Here is a 19,061-nt window from a genome sequence, read left to right as displayed (position 1 = left end):
ATGTCTGAAGAACACTTGCTTAATTTTCTGTGAACTCTCTCTTCATGTCCTTCATCCACTTTTCAAAAGTATTTGTATTCCCTCAAGTATTAGACTTTTTTAATATATTACAGATATATATTTATATATATACATATTTAGGGATATCTTATTTAATATTTTATATACCCTTATATTTAATATAAATATATATATTTACAAATATATATTTTATATATTTATAGATGTTATCTCTGATTCATACTTCAATATTTTCTTCTAGTGTGTTGTCTCTGTACTTTGCATATGATGTAGTTCTTTTTAGATGAAACAAAATTTTTCTTAATTTTTATGTCAAATCTCTTATTGCTTCTTCACTTTGAGTAATAGAAAATTTCCTCTCCATATCAAAGTTATAAAAGGAGTCACCTAAGTTTTCTTCTAGTGTGTTTGTACAGTTCTACTATTTTTACATTTCCAACTCTGGTCTATTTGGACTATTTTTATTAGAGTACAGATTTAAGGTGTTTCATCCTCAATAAAGCTGTCCACTGAATAGCACTTCTCTTTATTTTCCTACTCTAATCTCTTCTTAATTCCTCTCTATAATTTCCAGTCTCTAATGATTACCTTATCTAAAGCTACATCAGAATCATTAAAGAGGTTGAATAATGTGCCTTATAAATATGACTTTCCCTTATATCGATTCTTACTTTCCTATTTAACTTTGCTTTCAGACAAAGAACTTCAATATCTTAGTGGCATAAACAACAAAGATTTACTTCCAGTCACATTAAGTGGGTTATTGTGTTTCAGGTTGGCTGGGCCACAGGTAGACTGGGTTTCTGTCCCTCATCCCTTCTTGTTCCAGGGATCAGACAGAAAGAGGCCTCTCTCTAGGTATGCTTTTATTTCATGCAGAAGGCAGAAACAAGAGAGCATTAGCTAAACCATGCAATCACATTAAACTTCTACCCAAATGCCAAAACACACCACTCAGCCAAGACAGGTTACTCTTTCAAACTCAAAGTCAATGAAACAGGGAGGTCATGTAATAACAGGCAGAAAAGTAGCAGCCTGTAAAAGGGAAGGTGAAAATAGCTGGGAAAAATGAGTCCTACATATTGCTTTTGTTTAATTTAATAATAAAAGTGAGATTCTATTAAATATATTAGTTTAAAAATGTCTTAATTACAAATAAAAAGTAAACTTAGAAAATCTGGAGGATATAAAAAATGTAAATAAGGAAGCAAGCATTATGTATAAACTCAACATTTAGGTATAAACTGATAAGAACACATACTACACTTGATCTTAGCCAAAAGGCCGAGAAGCGATTAACATTTAGGTATAAAGACCATTAATGTTTTACGTATCTCTATGAGTTAGTACCAAGTATTATCAATTTTTTCAATGCTATTATTACTTGGTGAAAGAAAATTTTCTTTTAGTATAGATGACTATATTTATGTGTGATATATTAAAATATATATACTTCAGGTGTGCAAAAATGTCTTGAACTTTACTAATTTTTTTTCTACCTTGAGCCTTTTAAAGTACTATTTCTGTTCCTTTAAATCTGTCTATGGAAAGGGACTTTTAAATGACAGTTCATTTATTTTCTACATGAGTCATCCAATTAAAGGACCTTTACCAAGGTTGTTAGACTTTCAAATTTACATAATTTGACAGTTGGCTCATTTGATAGCCTTTACTTTAAGAATGTCATCTTGCTAGTTGTCCATTTTATTGTTTTAAAATTGTGCTTATGCTGCCGAAGACTGCAGAAAGAATGACTCAAAAATCTTAGCCTGAATATGCTTAATTCATAGACCACAACTTTCTTGAGAGCCTTGTATGCCCAAAATCTATGATAAAGAATAGGTACTGGATGTATTTTGAAAGGATACATTAATGAACCATGTTTCTCTCCAACCCATGTTCAAATTGATTAAAGAAAAATCCAGTTTCATACAAGTCACAGGCATGTTCTAGGGAATTTCTGACCTTTTCAACAAATATGATTTGAGAGCCTTCTATGTGACAGACACTCTGCTATATATCAGGGCTATATTGATGAATACGATAGTACCTCTGCTCTTGGCAGCAAGGAACTTTCAGCTGGCTCTGGGCAAGAGCCATGAATGGACAGATATTAGCAATGTATCTTCAGATGCAACATTTAGACAGGTTAGGCTAACCCAGAGGTTCTCATTCTTGAATGCATATTAGAATAGTCTGTATGATTTTTAATAATATCAATACTTTGGCTTCACCCAATTCTAATTTAATTAGCTTGGGATAAGGATTGTACATAGATTGTTTTAAAAGCTCCTCAGGTAGTTCTAATATACAACCTTGGTTCAGAATCATTAGTCTAATTTTTCTACTACCTTGCTATTATGAATGTGGTTCTTGGACTAGCATCATCTCTATGGCATAAGAGGTTATTAGAAAGGTAGAATCCTAGGGCTCATCTCAAAATTAGTTTATCAGAAGCCTATTTTGGTAAGATCTTTCAGAAATTTAGGTGTTTATTAAAATTTAATAAGTGCTTGTTTAATATATAAGTTATTAAGGCAAAATGATGTCTTGGGGACGGTTGAGAGAAATGAGTGGTGTAATACCAAATTTTCTTGGTAAGAGCACCAAGTATCCACAGTCTATACTACAGATTGAATTTGGTAATGATCTTCAGCTAGATCTTACCTATAGACTTAACACATTTTATAAATATATTAATGTTGAAGCTGGCCAAAGGGGATTTTGAACATTTACTCAAAGAGTTTTAAGATATAGCTTATGAGGGCATGAAGGATATAAGTTGCATGAGGACAAATTCAAAAGCTTCTTACTAAAGCTTAAAGATATGGGCATTTAAGTGTGTATTTAAAAGATAACCCAACTCATGCCTGGCAGAACCTTGAGGAGCAGAGAGAGTATTAAAGCTCTGATCAATAATCTCAGATTGGATTTCTTCCTGAAGGAGTTCTATTTGGCAAGACCTTTTTAGAATATAGTGGAGTTGGCTTAAAATTGGATTTGGTAAGAGAACTGTCTTAGTTATTTCTAATGTTTGAGTCTGTGTTTGTTGATTTTTTTAATGCAATAACAAAGATATTGAATCACTAATCAAAAACAAAAGAACAAAGAAAACCCAGGATGAGATGGCCTCATAGGTGAATCCAAACAAACATTTTAAAGAATACCACTTCTTCTCAAACCTCTCCAAAAAACAGATAGGAAGGGAACACTTCCAAACTTATTTTATGAGGCCAGCATCATACAGTAGCCTACCAGACAAGGACCCTACAAGAAAAGAAAAATACAAGCCAGCATTTCTGATGAACATAGATGCAAAAATACTCAATAGAATATAAGCAAACCAAAATCAAAAACATATTAAAAGGATCATATACGTGATGACCAAGTGGAATTTATTCCAAGGTTTAATGATGGTTCAGATTCTGCAAATCAGGCAGTGATACACAGGATTAACAAAATAAAGGATAAAAATCATATGATCATGTCAATAGTTTTATAAGTATTTGACAAAATTCAACATCCATTCGTGAAAAAACTCTGAAGACTTCACAAGGAAGGTTTACATACCTCAACATAATGAAGTACAAATATATCCCACCCTCAGCTAACATCATATTCAATAGTGAAAAGTTGAAATCTTTTCCTCTAAGTTCGGGACCAAGATAAGGATGTAATTTCCTGCCACTTTTATTCAACATAGTATTGTAAGTCCTAGTGAGAGCAATTAGGCAAGAAAAATAAATAAATGCATTCAAGTTAGAAAAGAAGCAGTGAAATTGTCTCTGTTTGCAAGTGACATATTATTACATATAGAAAATTCTGAATTCTCCACCAGAAAACATTTAGAACTAATAAATCTGGTAAAGTTGCAGAATTCAGGATTCAAAATCAATATATGAAAACCAGTTACATTTTTAAACATTAACAACAAACTATCACAAAAAGAAATTAAGAAAACAATCCCATTGTTTTTATTGTTTTAATGCTATTAAAAGGAATAGCATTAAAAATGACTTTAAAAAGAATAACATACTTAAGAACAAATTTAACCAAGGAGGTGAAAGATGTATACAACAAAAACTATAAGACACTGAGGAAAGAAAATGAAGAAAAAAATAAATGGAAAGATATTTTGTGCTCATGGATTGGAAGAATATTGTTAAAATGTTTACAATACCCAAAGCAATTTACTGATTCAATGCAATCTCCATCACGGTCCCCAAAGCAGGAATAGAACAATCCTAAAATTTGTATGGAAGCATGAACAGCCAAAACAATTATGAGAAGAACAAACCTGAAGACCTTACTTCCCTGATTTCAAACTATAGTACAAAACTACAGTAAACAGAACAGTATAGTGTTCTATGTATTCTATCGAATACATAGGTCAATGTAAATGAAAAGTGGCTCAACATCACTAGTCATTGAGAAATGCAAATAAAACCATAGTGGGATATCACTTTACACCTGACAGAATGTGTATTATCAAATAGACAAGAAATAACACATACTGAGGAGAACAAGAAGAAAAGGGTTCCCCCATGAACTGGTGCAGCTTATATGAAAAACAGTATGGAGATTCCTCCAGAAATCAAGAATAGAACTACCATATGATTCAGTAATTCCACTTCTGGGTATATACCCAAATTAAACAAAACAATTATCTTGAAGAGATACCTGAAGAAAATATGATCTGTACACACATGGGAAAAAGAAGAAATCCTGCCATTTCTGATAACATGGATGAAGCTGAAGGGCATCGTAACAAGTGAAATAAGCTAGAGAGACAAAGACTAATAGTTTAATTTAAAAAAAAAAAGGCTGGACTCATAGAAAAAGAGTAGAAACCAAAGTGATTGCCAGGGGCTTGAAATGAAGGAAATTGGAAGATGTTGATACACAGGTCAGAATTTCAGTTATGAGTATGTTTTGAGGACCTAATGTTTAACATGATGACTATAGTTGATAACACTATATTGAATAAATAAAATTTGATGAGAGTAGAGCTTAAATGTTCCCCCACATACAAAAATAAATATGTGAGGTGATGGATATATTAATTATTAACTCTAGAGGGGGAATCTGTTCACAATGTATATGTATACTGAATCATCAGACTGTATAAATATCTTATAATTTTGCCAATTATACCTCAGTAAAGCTAAAAAAGATAAAAAAATATATTGTGTTAATGAATCTCTTGAAAATTCCTATGATGTTTTTCCATTTCCTCTTTAAATAACAAGGTCAATTTTACTCTACTAATTGAATACCATGGATAATTTTCTGAGCTCTCCTCCTTGTTCACTCATTATAACCCTACTTTTATATATAAGTTATAGATATAGTTGATATGCAAAATATGCAGTCAGAGTCTGCATTTATTTCTTTAGTGTAACACTGTCAGAAAGAGGAATGAGATATTTTCCTATTCCATTCCTAGACTGCAGACAACATCTTCCTCCTCACCTGATTATTTGAAAGTTGTACATGAAATACATGAGTGAATGAAAATTTTGGTCTGCTGAGTGACATCTATTTTCTTTGCAACTTCATGTTATCAACTTTATATCAGAATTTAATGCCCAACTGTCAGCAGCTTTGACTGTGGACCATTACTTAACTATAATTTCACTACTGCAGCTGCTTGCTACCATTACTACTACTACTAATCCTATTCACAGTTAATACATTATGGATACCAGGGGAGAAGATCACATGCATAAATTAATTAAATGCTTAGAAAAACTCTGTGAGGTAGGTGTCATTACTCCCTTTTTTACAGATGAATAAATATATTTCTGCTTATAGTAACCCATAAATGTGCACAGGGGAATAACAATGAGACAACAATTATAAGCACTTACTGTGTTTCAACAACAGTTCTAAAGTTTTATTTCTATCACTTCACGCTCTTGCTGAACCTCCCTTTACTGGAATTACATTCTGGGCCAAAAAGTTTGATATGTGTATTCCCTTCTTCCTTTGTTGATTTAACATTTGCACTGTTTCCTGTGCTTTTATGAAAATTCAGGAGGAAATGTGAGTTAAACAGTGATCTGGCTGCCATGTTACTATGAAGAATTTTACCACTCCATTAGTAATTTGCAATGCTTCTAATTATGGAATGCTCCTGGTTAAGACGATTTACGAATATGTAAGTGATGAATCACTGAATTCTACACCTGAAACCAAATTTGCCATGTGTGTTAACAAACTAGAATTTAAATTAAAACTTGAAATGAAAACGACAACACACACACACACACATACACACACACACAGTTTGGGAAATTTCTCTTTGACAATGATTTAAGACTCACTCTCTCAGTCTATGTTCTTAGGCTTCCTTTCCTCCGTTATATCATTCCAGCATATAAGTCTGGCCATGATAATCCTTTGCACAATATTTTTTAATGACTCTCCATAAGCTATTGGATAAACTCTAAACTGATTACCTAGAAGGCAATGCCCTTCATGATCTGGCTACTGCTGAAATACATATCCTCATGCTTTTTCTGCTCTTTTCTTTTCATTTTGAATTTTAACAATATTCAACAATTTGCCAGGTCTGTCCATGTAGGGGTACATGCATTATACAGGACACAACTTCTATTCCTCCTTGAGCTGCTCTTAAATACTTCTCTGAACTTGACATTGCCCCTGCCTTTGTTTCCTCTTTTTTTTTCTCAGCTTTCTCAGTTTATTTTGTTTGTTTGTTTTGTTTTGTTTTTAAGATTTATTTACTTATTTGTCAGAGAGAGAGAGAGCATGCACAAGCAGGGGGCAGTAAGCAGAAAGAGAAGCAGGCTCCCTGATAAGCAAGGACCCCAATGTGGGATTGATCGCAGGATCCTGGGATTATGACCTGAGCCGAAGGCTTAACCAACTGAGCTACCCAGGCATCCCCTTTTCCTCAGTACTTTGTACAAAATATGTCTGTAAATGTCCCTTAATTCACAAAATATAAATATAGTGACTGTTCATAATATCACAGGGGTCGTCATTAAGATTCTTTCCTCACCACCCTACCTGCTTTGGGAAGAGTCCTCTCAACTCTGTTTTAAACCTAAACTCTACATTCCTTGTTTCCACTCTTTGACCTGAGTCCTTATATTGATGTCCTCTTCTCTCCTGAGACTTTTCAGGCTTTCTGTTTCATTTATTCCTAGACTGAATTTTGAATTCCATCTTTCCAATCTCTTTTTGTTTGATGCTTTTGTTGTTGTAATTAGGACATAAAAAATTTATAATATATAATACATAATAATTTATAAAGTCATAATATATAATATATAATAATTTATATCTCTCAATTATATCTATGCATATCCTATATATACATATCCTAAATATGTATATTTAAAATCCTATATATATATATGTGTGTGCCTGTTTAATTAGGATTATATACATGATTCTAATTAAGTAAGTGAACAACTAAATTAAATTAATTTATTATTACTATCTTGGTCACTACAGGGCTATTTTTTGACACTGGTATCTATTCAATTTTCTCTCAAGTAGTTATGGTCTAAGAGAGTGCTTTATAAATTGTACTCCGTGGAGTCCTCAGAGGGTGATATGGGTATGCTGGAGGCAGGGGATAAAAGACGAGGAGGGCCAAGCAGGCAGGGTTCCAAGTAGCTCACATGCATTTCAAGCAGAGAAAATCCCCTAGTGTGCATTTTATGTGTTGGATTTCTTCCAAATATTTCAGCTGAATAAATGTTTCCAAGACTAAAAAATTTTTTAAAACTCCAAAACCACTGATGCAAAACTAAACTAAACAGTGGCAAAGGGTAACTTCCCATAGCACTTAAGCCCACTTACCTTGTCTTGATTGTACTTTAATAAATCTCCATGAACTCAAAACTTTTCTAACTATGATACTGAATTTTGCCAAGAAGACAAACAAAGCATTACATGCTTGGCAAAGTTGCTTCTACATCTTGAATGATGACAGACTTCCCAAGAATATCTGATAGACCAAATATGCATAAGCAAAAGGATTTATTTGCCCCAGCATTTCTTCACATAGGAAATTTAATGATTTATTAATTTCATACCACTTTAACTCCTTGGCACCTAGAACTCAAAATGCCTCCTGCCTGGAAGACAATTGCCAACGATGAACAGGATTAGTAAGCTAGTGCAGATAAAATGAATTATGTTTAGCACTTACAGGTTTTCTATGGGCAGTAGTAGGATAAATGAGGTATTATTATTGGTACTATACACTTTGTGCCAGAGGCAATATCTACCTCTCTATGCTTTATGCTACTTGATACACTACTCTCCACAGTTATGTTCTTCCAAGCTGCTGCTGACAGAGCAAAGTAACACACAGAGACAAAATCCTTTAAGTTCCTGTGTTCCTTGAAATAAAGGAAGATAAAAAAAATCAATGCATTATGTTAATTTGAGAATCAAATAAAAATGTACTGTGGATTTTTTTTTTTTTTTACCTATCTCCTATGGCTATTAATTCACACCAAAAAAATCAAAGGGAATGGTTAATCTGTTTAAAAGGACTTAAAATTTCAAAGATACTTTTGAATTTTATTTTATTCTTTTCTTTTTTCAGTACTGATAATCCTCATATTTTCAAAGGAAAGGGGTCTTTTGGGGTTTAAGTGATTTCTCTCATGGTGTTAATATCCACAGCAGAGACATCCCGAGACAGTCTGCAGCTTTATGACCCTTTAAGGAAAAGTGGTAAATGTCATCCCTGATTTTTCTAAATAGATGGCATATTGATAGCAATGAACATTATTTGCCAACATTAGCACAGAAAGAATGCCCATTTCTAATCTCCATACTAAGAATATAAGGACAAGGAGATATACAATGAGGACATTGCATGTTTATGAAAGTTATGCTTTGATCCAATGAGACCCAAATTGATATGTCATACACTTTGCCTTCATTAATGTGTGTTATCACTCAACTTCCTGCCAGAAAGTTCCACATCATCTTCCACTTTTCAAATTAGGCACAGTAGACTAGATAAGAACATTGCATTAGTTTGAGAAATATATTTGCCAGTAAATGGTTTTTATGCAAGAACATATGCACCCCAAATATTTGAAAATTAGCTTATTATAAACACTACAAATCATTTAAAAAATACCTCTATACTCACAGAGTGCAGAGTCTGCTAAAGCACCATTTTAAAAGTTGTGGCCACAGATAATAAAATAAAATATTACAGAATCAAGCTTTCACTTTCCCTTATTAACTCTCAATGTGTGATGTAAGCCTGCATGCTGAATAAAGAAAATCATCCTTATTGGTCCACTGCAACGATTAATGAATTCATTCTTAATCCCCTGCTTGGATTTGGAGCCTTCCTTATATCTGATAACCCTTCAGCCATAAACTTTCTGAACCAGGGTTTTACTGTTGCTACCCAACTGCCATGAGAAATTGTCTTCATGGGGAAATTTGCTCAGTTTCCTTCATATTTGAGAGAATTTTTAAATTTCTTTTTTGGAAGTCAAACACTCCTATGCCCTAGTTTGATAGATCTTTCCTTAGCCTCTCAATATGTAGCCAGAATTTCAGTTTCCATGGTCAGAGTCCACTCCTAATATTGTAATCCTTATCTAAACTGACACTTGCTGCTACACAACTTGACGGCATTTTTCACACTCCTGATTCACTTGTATCAGCTTGTTAAAATTAAAAAGTGCACCAGTCCTACAGAATATTAGAGCCCTCTTCCCAATCAATCACATGTCAGTATCAAAAGTTCAACTGAGTTTCAAGAATGCTATGATTTCCAACTCCTATTTTAAGAGATTTTAAAAAACAATATCCCTAAAATTTACCGTAGGATAGAAGCCATGACATTACAACATTGTTTTCAGACACAGAACTTGCGAAAAAAATTTTGTGTTTATAATCACTTCACTTTGAAAGCATTCAAATGTTAAAAAAATAAAATAGAATAAATGTTGTTTCTTACAGAATGTCTTTTCCTACTGTGAATTTGGCTGCATCAGTCCCAGGAAATACAAGCTCTCCCTTGGATAGCATTAGTCATCACTTTCTCATTATTAAGCATCCTAAAACACTGTCCCGTACTGATTTTCTTTCTCCATATCTCATTTCAGAGTATCTCTCCTTGTCACTATGCATTAATGCATAGAAAATTCTATAATATGTTTTCTACCTACTCCTGTGGCAATCTCTTACATAGGGCAATTCAAAATCTCACACCAGGCCCAAACTACCATATCCAACCATATGATAAGTTATTCAGGGAGGCAGGAGAGCAAGTAATATGAGTTATATTTATTCTACATTGAAAAGAGAATGAGAAAGAAAGAAAGAGAGAGAGAGAGAAGGAAGGAAGGAAGGAAGGATATTTACATGTATGCAGTAAGATAATGCTTTCCTCCATTTGCCCTTTATGGAGAATTACTTTCTCCCAGTGAAAGTTTACACAAACATTTTTACACAGTGTTTACTCACATAGTTAATTGACATTCATAGTGAGAAATGATAGTAAGTAAGATTAGAAGATAGGGTGTACATATAAATGGACGTTAAAATTTTTTGTAGCATCAATTACAGCTTCTAAGCTATAGGTCTAAAAGATTAATTAATCACTGAATGCAGTGGGAATAACACTGTAGGCCTCCAAACATAAGGAAGATCAGTCTGAAGACTATAAGGTCATAAGAAAATCTAGCTCCTTTAACTATGTATTAACAAGCCAGTACTCCTAGAGAAAGGGGAGCAAGAATAAGACAGTATAAAATCAAGCAGGGTTTTTACATTTTGTATGAGATTCTATTAGCACAGAACATGAATAAACATTGGGCGATCCTTCAGAGCTTTCAACATATGTGTGGCATGAGTCAGATCTCACTTTACAAAGATTATTTTAATACTTACATGGATGGATTAAAGGTGGGTCAAGAATCAATGTGGATGACTGCACAACCCAGCAATTACACTCCCAAGTAGCTACCAAAAGGAAATGAAAAATATATGTCCACACTAACATTTGGACATGAAGTTAATATTATTCATAGTAGCCAAAAAGTGGAAATGATACAAATATCCATCAGTAGGTAAATGGAGAAACAAAACATGATATGTTCACATAATGACATACCACTCAGACATAATAAGGAATGAAATACTGATGCATGCTACAACAAACATGAACTTCAAAAGCATTATGATAAGTGAAAGAAGCAAGAAATAAAAGACCATGTATTATATAATTAAGTGTATATGTGATATCTAGAAAAGGGAAATATATAGATAGAGACTATCTATCAGTGGTTTACTGAAGGATGGAGGAGTGGGAGGGGGAGAAGGAGAAGGGAGTTTTATTGTGAACGAACACAGAGGACCAAACTGGGATGATGAAAACCTCCTACACTGGATTAAGATGATGGTTGCACAACTCAGGAATTTACTAAAAATCATTAAAGTGTATATTCAAAACAAGTGAATTTTATGATATATATATATTATACATCAAAATAGGTGTTAAAAACAAAATTGATATGGGTTTGAAAGTTATTTAAAAGTTACTTGAAAGTTATTTAAAAATACACTAGTCCCAATGTTACGTTGACTTGGCTATGAACATTGTGGGAGAGACTGTTCTGACACACTTGTTCTAACAAGGGACTGTTCTAACACACTATTTGTTCAAATAGATTGTGCAGTGGGGGGAAATTCTGTCAGTTATAAGTATATCCTGATTATTCCATCTTTACAAGTCATTATCCTTCTACTCAAACTTTGGAAATGCCTGCTCTTAGAAATAAGGCTAACCAGAATCCTAACATCAAATCCAGCACCATCTTCCAGCCACACTGCTCTTTTAAAGCTTTTTATGCACAATAAATCCATGCCAAAGGAGTAGACTGTGGAGATTTCTCTTATAATCCTGGGTAGGGTAGATGCCATGGGGACATTCAGTTCTATGGCACCCAGTCAACTCCACAAAAATTAACTACTTTCTAGATGCTGATCTAGACAGTAGCACACCCTCTTGGCTTTGAAGAGACATAGACTGTATATATACATAAGCCTCTGAGCATGCAAAAGAAAAAGAGGAAGGAAAACAACACATACACAAACATTTACAGGGATCTTATTCCAATCAAAAATACATTCTAGGGGTGCCTGGGTGGCTTAGCGGGTTAAGGCCTCTGCCTTCCGCTCGGGTTGTGATCGCGGGGTCCTGGGATAGAGCCCCACGTCAGGCTCTCTGCTCGGCAGGGAGCCTGCTTCCTCCTCTCTCTCTGCCTGCCTTTCTGCCTACTTGTGATCTCTGTCAAATAAATAAATAAAATCTTTAAAAAAACACATTCTAAAAAAAAAAAATTGCCGTGTATCTTTCCTCTACGTTATTTTTTTAAATTTATTTTTTATTTTTTATAAACATATAATGTATTTTTATCCCCAGGGGTACAGGTCTGTGAATCAGTTTACAGGTTTACACACTTCACAGCACTCACCATAGCACAAATCCTTCCCAATGTCCATAACCCCACCCCCCTCTCTCTCCCCCTTTCCCCCTCCCCCCAGAAACCCTCAGTTTGTTTTGTGAGATTAAGAGTCACTTATGGTTTGTCTCCCTCCCAATCCCATCTTGTTTCATTTATTCTTCTCTTACCCCTCAAACCCCCCACGTTGCATCTCCACTTCCTCATATCAGGGAGATCATATGAGAGCTGTCTTTGTCTGATTCACTTATTCCGCTAAGCCTAATACCCTCTAGTTCTATCCACAATGTCATAAATGGCAAGATTTCATTTTTGATGGCTGCATAGTATTCCATTATATATATATATCACATCTTCTTTATCCATTTATCTGTTGATGGACATCTAGGTTCTTTCCATAGTTTGGCTATTGTGGACATTGCTGCTATAAACATTCGGGTGCACATGCCTCTTTGGATCACTACGTTTGTGTCTTTAGGGTAAATACCCAGTAGTGCAATTGCTGGGTCATAGGGTAGCTCTGTTTTCACCTTTTTGAGGACCTGTATGCTGTCTTCCAGGGTGGTAGAACCAGCTGCATTCCCACCAACAGTGTAGAACGGTTCCCCTTTCTCCTCACCCTTGCCAACATCATCATTTCCTGACTTGTTAATTTTAGCCATTCTGACTGTGGCGAGGTAGTATCTCATTGTGGTTTTGATTTGTATTTCCCTGATGCCGAGTGATGTGGAGCACTTTTTCATGTGTCTGCTGGCCATCTAGATGTCTTCTTTGAAGAAATGTCTGTTCATGTCCTCTGCCCATTTCTTGATTGGATTATTTGTTCTTGGGTGTTGAGTTTGCTAAGCTCTTTATAGATTCTGGATACTAGCCCTTTATCTGATATGTCATTTGCAAAAATCTCCTCCCATTCTGTCAGCTGTCTTTTGGTTTTGTTAACTGTTTCCTTTGCTGTGCAAAAGCTTTTGATCTTGATGAAATCCCAATAGTTCATTTTTGCCCTTGCTTCCCTTGCTTTTGGCAATGTTCCCAGGAAGAAGTTGCTGCAGCTGAGGTCAAAAAGGTTGCTGCCTGTGTTCTCCTCAAGGATTTTGATGGATTGCTTTCTCACATTGAGGTCCTTCATCCATTTGAGTCTATTTTCATGTGTGGTGTAAGGAAATGGTCCAATTTTCCCAACACCATTTGTTGAACAGACTTTTTTTTCCATTGGACATTCTTTCCTGCTTTGTCAAAGATTAGTTGAACATAGAGTTGAGGGTCTATTTCTGGGCTCTCTATTCTGTTCCATTGATCTATGTGTCTGTTTTTGTGCCAGTACTATGTTGTCTTGATGATGACAGCTTTATAATAGAGCTTGAAGTCTGTAATTATGATGCCACCAACTTTGGCTTTCTTTTTCAATATTCCTTTGGCTATTCGAGCTCCTTTCTGGTTCCATATAAATTTTAGGATTATTTGTTCCATTTCTTTGAAAAAAATGGATGGGACTTTGATAGTGATTGCATTAAATGTGCAGATTGCTTTAGGTAGCATAGACATTTTCACAATATTTATTCTTCCAATCCAGGAGCATGGAACATTTTTCCATTTCCTTGTGTTTTCCTCAATTTCTTTCATGAGTACTTTATAGTTTCTGAGAACAGATTTTTTGCCTCTTTGGTTAGGTTGATTGCTAGGTATCTTATGGTTTTGGGTGCAATTGTAAATGGGATTGACTCCTTAATTTCTCTTTCTTCTGTCTTGTTGTTGGTGTAGAGAAATGCAACTGATTTCTGAGCACTGATTTTATATCCTGAAACTTTTCTGAATTCCTGCACAAGTTCTAGCAGTTTTGGAGTGGAGCCTTTTGGGTTTTCCACATATAGTATCATATCGTCTGCAAAGAGTGATAGTTTGACTTCTTTGCTGATTTGGATGCCTTTAATTTCTTTTTGTTGTCTAATTGCTGAGGCTAGGACTTCTAGTAGTATGTTGAATAGCAGTGGTGATAATGGACATCCCTGCTGTGTTCCTGACCTTAGCGGAAAAGCTTTGTTTTTCTCCATTGAGAATGATATTTGCAGTGGGTTTTTCATAGATAGCTTTGATAATATTGAGGTATGTGCCCTCTATCCCTACACTTTGAAGAGTTTTGATCAAGAAAGGGTGCTGTACTTTGTCAAAAGCTTTTTCAGCATCTATTGAGAGTATCATATGATTCTTGTTCCTTCTTTTATTAATGTGTTGTATCACATTGATTGATTTGCGGATGTTGAACCAAACTTGCAGCCCTGGAATAAATCCCACTTGGTCGTGGTGAATAATCTTTTTAATAATACTGTTGGATTATATTGGCTAGCATTTTGGTGAGAATTTTCGCATCTGTGTTCATCAAGGATATTGATCTGTAATTCTCTTTTTTGATGGGATCCTTGTCTGGTTTTGGGATCAAGGTGATGCTGGCCTCATAAAAATGAGTTTGTAAGTTTTCCTTCCATTTCTATTTTTTGGAACTGTTTCAGGAGAATAGGTATAAATTCTTCTTTAAAGATTTGGTAGAATTCCCCTGGGGTGCCCTGGGCTTTTGTTTGTTTGGAAATTTTTGATGACTGTTTAAATCTCCTTACTGGTTATAGGTCTGTTCAGATGTTCAATTTCTTCCTGGTTCAGTTGTGATAGTTTATATGTCTGTAGGAATGCATCATTTATTCCAGATTGTCAAATTTGTTGGCATAGAGTTGTTCATAATGTGTTTTTATAATTGTTTGTATTTCCTTGTTGTTAGTTGTGATCTCTTCTCTTTCATTCAGGATTTTATTTATTTGGGTCCTTTCTCATTTCTTTTTGATAAGTCTGGCCAGGGGTTTATCAATCTTATTAATTCTTTCAAATAACCAGCTCCTAGGGGCGCCTGGGTGGCTCAGTGGGTTAAGCCGCTGCCTTCGACTCAGGTCATGATCCCGGGGTCCTGGGATCGAGTCCCGCGTTGGGCTCTCTGCTCAGCAGGGAGCCTGCTTCCCTCTCTCTCTCTCTCTCTGCCTGCCTCTCTGTCTACTTGTAATCTCTGTCTGTTAAATAAACAAATAAAATCTAAAAAAAAAAAAAAAAAAAAAAAACCAGCTCCTAGTTTCGTTGATTTGTTCTATTGTTTTTTTGGTTTCTATTTCATTGATTTCTGCTCTGATTTTTGTTATTTCTCTTCTCTTGCTGAGTTTAGGCTTTCTTTCTTGTTCTTTCTCTATCTCCTTTAAGTGTAGGGTTAGGATGTGTATTTGAGACCTTCCTTGTTTCTTGAGAAAGGCTTGTACCACTATATATTTTCCTCTCAGGACTGCCTTTGCTGTGTCCCACAGATTTTGAACTGTTGCGCTTTCATTATCTTTTGTTTCCAAGATATTTTTCAATTCTTCTTTAATTTCCTAGTTGACCCATTCATTCTTTAGAAGGATGCTGTTTAGTCTCTATGTATTTGGGTTCTTTCCAAATTTCCTCTTGTGATTGAGTTCTACCTTCAGAGCATTGTGGTCTTAAAATATGCAGGGAAAGATCCCAATCTTTTGATACCGGTTGAGACCTGATTTTTGACCCAGGATGTGATCTATTCTGGAGACTGTTCCATGTGCACTAGAGAAGAATATGTATTCTGTTGCTTTGGTATGAAATCTTCTGAATATATCGGTGATGTCCATCTGGTCCAGTGTGTCATTTAAGGCCTTTATTTCCTTGTTGATCTTTTCTTGGATGATCTATTTCAGTGAAGGGAGTGTTAAAGTCCTCTACTATCATTATATTATTGTTGATGTGTTTCTTTGATTTTGTTATTAATTGGTTTATATAGTTGTCTGCTCCCATATTGGGGCATAGATATTTAAAATTGTTAGATCTTCTTGTACAGACCCTTTGAGTATAATATAGTGTCCTTCCTCTTCTCTTGTTATAGTCTTTGGCTTAAAGTCTAATTGATCTGATACAAGGCTTGCCACCCCGGCCTTCTTCTGATGTCCATTAGCATGGTAAATTGTTTTCCAGCCCCTCACTTTAAATCTGGAGGTGTCTTCAGGTCTAAAATGAGTTTCTTGTAGGCAGCATATTGATGGGTTTTGTTTTTTTTATCCATTCTGATACCCTGCATCTTTTGATTGGGGCATTTAGCCCATTAACATTCAGGGTAACTATTGAGAGATATTAGTTTAGTGCCATTGTATTGCCTGTAAGGTGACCGTTCCTGTGTATTGTCTGATCCTTTCTGATCTACTACTTTTAGGGTTTTTCTTTGCTTAGAGGACCCCTTTCAATATTTCCTGTAGAGCTGGTTTGGTGTTTGCAAATTCTTTCAGTTTTGTTTGTCCTGGAAGCTTTTTAACTCTCCTTCTATTTTCAGTGATAGCCTAGCTGGATATAGTATTCTTGCCTGCATGTTTTTCTCATTTAGTGCTCTGAATATATCATGCCTATTCTTTCTGGCCTGCCAGGTCTCTGTGGATAATATTTTTACCATTGTATGTTTCAGACTTCTTTTCGCTCGCTGCTTTTAGGATTTTCTCTTTGTTGCTAAGACTTGTCAATTTTACTATTAGATGATGGGGTGTGGACCTATTCTTATTGATTTTGATGGGGGTTCTCTGCACCTCCTGGATTTTGATGCTTATTCCCTTTGCCATATTAGGGAAATTCTCTACTGTAATTCTCTCCAATATACCTTCTGCTTCCCTCTCTCTTTCTTCTTCTTCTTGAATCCCAATTATTCTAACATTGTTTTGTCTTATGGTGTTATGTATCTCTCAAATTCTCCCCCCGTGGTCCAGTATTTGTTTGTCTCTCTTTTGCTTAGCTTGTTTATTCTCTGTCATTTGGTCTTCTATATCACTAATTCTTTCTTCTGCTTCATTTATCCTAGCAGTAAGAGCCTCCATTTTTTACTGTACCTCACTAATAGCTTTTTTTATTTCAACTTGGTTAGATTTTAGTTCTTTTATTTCTCTAGAAATGGCTTTTATCTCTCCAGAGAGGGTTTCTCTCATATCTTCCATGCCTTTTTGAGCCTGGCTAGAACCTTGAGAATTGTCATTCTGAACTCTAGATCTGACATATTACCAATGTATGTATTGATTAGGTCCCTAGCTTTTGGTATTGCCTCTTGTTCTTTTTTTTTTTTTTTTGTGGTGAGTTTTTCTGCCTTGTCATTTTGTCCAGATAAGAATATATGAAGGAGCAAATAAAATATGAAAAGCGTGGCAAGGACCCCAGGAAAATGAACTTTAACCAAATCAGAAGGGACCCCAAATCATGGTGGGGGAGAAAGGAGATAAAAAGAAGTTCAGAAAAAAAAATATATATATGATAGATATCTATATACTATATATAGATATAGATATCTATATCTATCTAGCTAGCTATATATATATATTAGACTGGTGACTAGAACTGGGTCACCCACTTAATTTTGGGAGTATTTTGGCCTCTTAGAAGAAACTACCTCCCAAAGTTTAAAAGAATGAAAAACATATATAAGGAAAACACAATGAAGGGATGGAATATGCCTATAAAGATGAAATAATTTTTTTTCAATTTCTAAAAAAGGAGTTGATAAAGTAAGTCAGTTGGGAGAATAAAGAAAAAGAAAATGGAGGGATTTTGCTCAGGCTGGAGACTAGAACAAGCCCAGAGCTAGACTCAGGGTATATTTTGATCTATTAGAAGAAGTTGTACCCCAAATTTTTTAGAAGAGAAAACCCTATGTGTATACAAAAAAAAAGTTAGATACGATGAAGGATAAAATATGACTATAATAATGAAGGTTCAAAAAAGATCATCATTATTATTTTTTAATGAAATGTATTTTTAAGATAAGCTAGTTAAAAAATATTTTTAAAAAAGGGTAAAAGTTAAAAAAATTAGAAGAAAAAAATAAAATTAAAAAAAGTTAAATTAACTGCAAGACTAAAGAATCATGGGGAGAAAGCCGTGAATTCCATGCTTTGCTTTCTCCTCTCTTGAATTCCACTGTTCTCCTTGGTAAGTGAACTTCGTCCTGGCTGGAATTCTTGTTGCTATTCTGGGGGAGGGGCCTGTTGTAGTGATTCTCAGGTGTCTTTGCCCCAGGCAGAATTGCACTGCCCTTACCAGAGGCCAGGCTAAATAATCCGCTCTGGTTCGCTTTTGGGAACTTTTGTTCCATGAACACTTTCCACAGAGTTCCGGAGGTCAAAAATGAAAATGGTGGCCTCCCATTCTCTGGCCTTGAGGAGCTGAGAGCTCAGGGCCCCACTCCTCAGTGCGCCCTCAGAGAAAAGCACTCAATCACTCTCATCTCCCTGGCCTCTGCCTGTGCTCCAAGCTCACCCAGCCTGTGACTGGATCAAGGTAACCCTGAGCTGAGAGCTCACCCCTTGGCTCTGTCTCTGTAGCCGCCTTCCCCACTCTAACACTGCGAGCTCTGCAACACTCAAATACCCCCAATCCTTCTGTGACCCTGCAGGACCTGGGCCCACGCTGCTGGCTTCACCCTGCCTGGGCTTCACCCTGGTTTAGCCTCTGGAGTGATGTCCCTCAGTGATGCAGACTTTTAAAAGTCCT

General features: G+C 35.3%; 1 pseudogene; it reads right to left on the bottom strand.

Moving 5' to 3' along the window:
• Positions 1-1,200: 1,200 nt before the first annotated feature.
• LOC122903683 lies at positions 1,201-1,317 on the bottom strand (annotated as a pseudogene).
• Between the last annotated feature and the right edge of the window lie 17,744 nt (positions 1,318-19,061).

Source organism: Neovison vison, chromosome 3 (assembly GCF_020171115.1).
Source record: "Neovison vison isolate M4711 chromosome 3, ASM_NN_V1, whole genome shotgun sequence".
Lineage (NCBI taxonomy): Eukaryota > Metazoa > Chordata > Mammalia > Carnivora > Mustelidae > Neogale > Neogale vison.
This window is presented reverse-complemented; position numbering and strand designations above follow the sequence as displayed.